The sequence below is a fragment of the Rhinoderma darwinii genome, chromosome 3 (assembly GCF_050947455.1).
Source record: "Rhinoderma darwinii isolate aRhiDar2 chromosome 3, aRhiDar2.hap1, whole genome shotgun sequence".
NCBI classification, from domain to species: Eukaryota; Metazoa; Chordata; class Amphibia; order Anura; family Rhinodermatidae; genus Rhinoderma; species Rhinoderma darwinii.
This window is the reverse complement of record NC_134689.1, coordinates 4,960,503-4,966,502: the sequence shown is the minus strand read 5'-3', so window position 1 is coordinate 4,966,502 and position 6,000 is coordinate 4,960,503. Positions and strand designations below refer to the sequence as shown.

Sequence of the window (6,000 nt, the reverse complement as noted above, 5' to 3'; positions counted from 1 at the left end):
AATATAAATACCTTTTGGGGTATCAAGCGAAGGTGTTGGGGTTCAGCGACGTTCTCTTGTATAGAAATCCAATAATAAATCCAGTACTGAGATGAGAGATTGGGGGTCAGGAGGAATCCATCATGATAGGAAGAAGTAAACCTGGGGTTCAATGCAGGGGGACCGGATCCTGGGGGTCAGTGAAGAAGACCAGAGACTGAGTATCAGTGCAGGGAGACCGGAGCCAAGAGGTCAGCGCAGGGAGACCGGAGCCAAGGGGTCAGCGCAGGGAGACCGGAGCCAAGAGGTCAGCGCAGGGAGACCGGAGCCAAGGGGTCAGCGCAGGGAGACCGGAGCCAAGAGGTCAGCGCAGGGAGACCGGAGCCAAGGGGTCAGCGCAGGGAGACCGGAGCCAAGAGGTCAGCGCAGGGAGACCGGAGCCCAGGGGTCAGTGCAGGGAGCCCAGGGGTCAGCGCAGGGAGACCAGGGGTCAGCGCAGGGAGACCGGAGCCCAGGGGTCAGCGCAGAGGGACCAGGGGTCAGTGCAGGGAGCCCAGAGAACAGGGGTCAGTGGGATGGCAGAGGGTCTGCACTCTTCAATGTTCTCTTCCCAAACACCAGAGTACAAATCTCCAAAGCTGTTGGGGATATTTAAAGGATGAAGGAAGTAATTCTAAACTTCCCCGCCCTCACATTCCTTGGTCCAGCAGAGAGAGCAGGAGGGCACAGAGGTCATTGGGCAGCCGGGGCACCAGACGCCCCCTGCAGGAGCAGCACAACAGTCACTTATTGACCCTTCTGCATGGGACACATTGATCACCACATTATATGCGGCGCAGTCCACACCAGTCCGTGAGTTGTATTTTGTATTCTGTCAAGTTGGTAAAATTCCATTCAGCGGTCAGTAATATCTGTTTCTGGGTGACGAACAATATTCCAGATTTTACAAATGTTGTCACTCATCTTTCCTAGAGTCCTGAATGTCATATCGGTCTAGTTATCCAGACATACATATCCCATTCTCATATTTCTGTATAATTAGGGAGATTTGGTGTTCAGTAACTTGGGAAAGCTGGGTATTAGCTCCGCTGTTAACCGCTATGGAGGGAATATCACGGTCTTCATAACTCTACACAGCCGGGTGACAACCCCTGGGGAGCTGTGGTGGTGGCCACGCGGGATGTCACCAAACTCTTCATATAAACAGAGAATTGTGGTTTTATTATCTGACCCATTGGTTACACTGCCCACTAGGACGGTCACCCAGCGGTCCACTGTCTTCATGCAGTTCTGGAATTCTATTCATGAACCAGGAAGCTCAGGATGAATAAAGCTCCAGGTGCAGAGAATGTGACCAGAGGGGGAGGAACAACAGAGGAAAAATTATATTATGTACGAAGAAAACCTGGGACGATCCTCAGTAACGCCGCGATCTATGGAGGAGGCAAATGATATTATCGCTACCTAAACCGTATTATAAACTGTAGAGGCTGTACCACACATGATAGGATTAGATACACAGAAGACAGTACCACACATGATAGGATTAGATACACAGAAGACAGTTCCACACATGATAGGATTAGATACACAGAAGACAGTACCACACATGATAGGATTAGATACACAGCTAGGCAGACAGTATCACACATGATAGGATTAGATACACAGAAGACAGTACCACACATGATAGGATTAGATACACAGCTAGGCAGACAGTATCACACATGATAGGATTAGATACACAGCTAGGCAGACCATATCACACATGATAAAATTAGATACACAGCTCAGCAGACAGTATCACACATGATAGGATTAGATACACAGCTCAGCAGACAGTATCACACATGATAGGATTAGATACACGGCTCAGCAGACAGTATCACACATGATAGGATTGGATACAGATGCTCAGACAGTATCACACATGATAGGATTAGATACACAGCTAGGCAGACCATATCACACATGATAAAATTAGATACACAGCTCAGCAGACAGTATCACACATGATAGGATTAGATACACAGCTCAGCAGACAGTATCACACATGATAGGATTAGATACACGGCTCAGCAGACAGTATCACACATGATAGGATTGGATACAGATGCTCAGACAGTATCACACATGATAGGATTAGATACACGGCTCAGCAGACAGTATCACACATGATCGGATTAGATACACAGCTCAGCAGACAGTATCACACATGATCGGATTAGATACACAGCTCAGCAGACAGTATCACACATGATAGGATTAGATACGCAGCTCAGCAGACAGTATCACACATGATAGGATTAGATACACGGCTCAGCAGACAGTATCACACATGATAGGATTGGATACAGATGCTCAGACAGTATCACACATGATAGGATTGGATACAGATGCTCAGACAGTATCACACATGATAGGATTAGATACACGGCTCAGCAGACAGTATCACACATGATCGGATTAGATACACAGCTCAGCAGACAGTATCACACATGATAGGATTAGATACACAGCTCAAAAAGACAGTATCACACATGATCGGATTAGATACACAGCTCAGCAGACAGTATCACACATCATAGGATTAGATAGACAACTCAGCAGACAGTATCACACATGATAGGATTGGATACAGATGCTCAGCAGACAGTATCACACATGATAGGATTAGATACACAGCTCAGCAGACAGTATCACACATGATAGGATTAGATACATGGCTCAGCAGACAGTATCACACATGATAGGATTGGATACACAGCTCTGCAGACAGTATCACACATTATAGGATTAGATACACAGCTCAGCAGACAGTATCACACATGATAGGATTGGATACACAGCTCTGCAGACAGTATCACACATGATAGGATTAGATACACAGCTCAGCAGACAGTATCACACATGATAGGATTAGATACACAGCTCAGCAGACAGTATCACACATTATAGGATTAGATACACAGCTCAGCAGACAGTATCACACATGATAGGATTAGATACACAGCTTTGCAGACAGTATCACACATGATAGGATTGGATACACAGCTCTGCAGACAGTATCACACATGATAGGATTGGATACACAGCTCTGCAGACAGTATCACACATTATATGATTAAACAGCTCTGCAGACAGTATCACACATGATAGGATTAGATACACAGCTCAGCAGACAGTATCCCACATAATAGACTTAGATACACCATCTGAAAAGACAGTTTCACACATGATAAGCTTAGATACGGCAGCTGAATAGCACGGGGACCCTGGGGGTTATATTAGAGAGGTGTCCTGTACACAGACATGTCCCTCTCGTCACCATTACCGCTGCGCTTCTCCTGCTAACGCTGCACATTTAGGCATCTGTCTGTGGGTAACCTCTTCCCTTCTCTGTATGTCGCCGCCCTGCTGTTCACTGGCCCCATCTGAACATCTGAAGATCCAGCTGCTTTCCCAAGAGGTGGCCCTGCAGAAAGAAATGCTGCCTCAGGGACTGACGGAAACTACAACCCCCACCGGAGCGCCAGAGCTACCTGTAACCCCGTCAGTGCCGGGGGCTTCTCATTTCTTTTTATCAAACATAGGTAGCCGCCTTATATCTTACCCTCTCCCTTGCTGCTTCCACAGGGGCGGTCATCCAGCTTTCCTAAAGTTCTGAATAGCAAATCTGACCAGTTATGACAGATCGCTTGGTCCTCAGATATGCCATTCAGGAGCCTTGACAAGCTGGATGTAACGGTGGTCAAATTATTTATCATGAGCTTTCCTAAAAGCCGATACCACTACTAGGTCATACGGTAAATGGATTTTTACTGGGATTTTTTTTTTGGCTATAGGAGGAAATGATCTTCAAGTCTTTCCTCCCGTTGTGCAGCTGAAGATAAAGAATTTGCTTTGGAGTGGAACAAAAACGATCCGATGTTGATATGTGCGTCCGTGCAGCGGGGAACAGCGTCCTCGCCTTCCTCTCCGGCGGGTGGGGGTCAGGCAGCTGTGACCTGTCCCATGTCCAACCAAAAAACATCTTAATGTAGCGTCTAATTTGTTACCATCACGTGAGATGTCGCATGACCCGAGGCGAACACTTGTAGTAACGCAGTAAAGCGCTGAGCCCACTACAGGCTACAGCCGGACGTACATAGAGCCAAACCCACGAAGTCTCCACCATAACCATCACCGTCAGCTTCATTGGCCATGCATGCTAATTCTTTGAAAGTAGTGGAGATAAGCGGCTGCCAGACATCTGTGGAGCCATTAGCAGTTTTTATCTGCATTGGTTTAAAATGTAGAGATTATTCTCATAATATATCTTCATAACGGACGGCGCTCAAAAGGCCCTGCTTCCCTTCACACAGTGATGGAGTTACATGATAATATTCTATCTACAGCCACCACTAGAGGGAGCTCAATACATACATATTTATACAGTCACCACTAGAGGGAGCTCACTACATACATATTTATACAGTCACCACTAGAGGGAGCTCACTACATACATATTTATACAGCCACCACTAGAGGGAGCTCACTACATACATATTTATACAGCCACCACTAGAGGGAGCGCACTACATACATATTTATACAGTCACCACTAGAGGGAGCTGACTACATACATATTTATACAGTCACCACTAGAGGGAGCTCACTACATACATATTTATACAGCCACCACTAGAGGGAGCTCAATACATACATATTTATACAGTCCCCACTAGAGGGAGCTCACTACATACATATTTATACAGCCACCACTAGAGGCAGCTCACTACATACATAATTATATAGTCCCCACTAGAGGGAGCTCACTACATACATATTTATACAGCCACCACTAGAGGGAGATCACTACATACATATTTATACAGCCACCACTAGAGGCAGCTCACTACATACATATTTATACAGTCAACACTAAAGGGAGCTCACTACATACATATACAGTCACCACTAGAGAGAGCTCACTACATACATATTTATACAGTCACCACTAGAGGGAGCTCACTACATACATATTTATACAGTCACCACTAGAGAGAGCTCACTACATACATATTTATACAGTCACCACTAGAGAGAGCTCACTACATACATATTTATACAGCCACCACTAGAGGCAGCTCACTACATACATATTTATACAGCCACCACTAGAGGGCGATCACTACATACATATTTATACAGTCACCACTAGAGAGAGCTCACTACATACATATTTATACAGCCACCACTAGAGGGAGCTCACTACATACATATTTATACAGTCACCACTAGAGAGAGCTCACTACATACATATTTATACAGTCACCACTAGAGGGAGCTCACTACATACATATTTATACAGCCACCACTAGAGAGAGCTCACTACATACATATTTATACAGCCACCACTAGAGAGAGCTCACTACATACATATTTATACAGCCACCACTAGAGAGAGCTCACTACATACATATTTATACAGCCACCACTAGAGGGAGCTCACTACATACATATTTATACAGTAACCACTAGACGGAGCTCACTACATACATATTTATACAGCCACCACTAGATGGAGCTCACTACATACATATTATACAGTCACCACTAGAGGGAGCTCACTACATACATATTATACAGTAACCACTAGCGGGAGCTCACTACATAAGTATTTATACAGTCACCACTAGAGGGAGCTCACTACATACATATTTATACAGCCACCACTAGAGAGAGCTCACTACATACATATTATACAGTCACCACTAGAGGGAGCTCACTACATACATATTATACAGTAACCACTAGCGGGAGATCACTACATATTATACAGTCACCACTAGAGGGAGCTCACTACATATATATTTATACAGTCACCACTAGAGGGAGCTCACTACATACATATTATACAGTCACCACTAGAGGGAGCTCACTACATACACATTTATACAGCCACCACTAGAGGGAGCTCACTACATACATATCTATACAGTCACCACTAGAGGGAGATCACTACATACATATTTATAC

At 45.0% G+C, this 6,000-nt stretch overlaps 1 protein-coding gene across 1 annotated transcript in view; it reads right to left on the bottom strand.

The window, feature by feature from the left end:
• The window catches only part of LOC142748605 (sodium- and chloride-dependent GABA transporter 2-like), a 29,302-nt gene extending 28,698 nt beyond the window's left edge, over positions 1 to 604 (bottom strand). Inside the window, exon 1 of the mRNA XM_075855721.1 lies at positions 12 to 604. The gene's annotated coding sequence lies outside the window, so the exon portion shown is untranslated. The remainder of the gene's footprint in view (positions 1 to 11) is intronic.
• Positions 605 to 6,000: the final 5,396 nt, after the last annotated feature.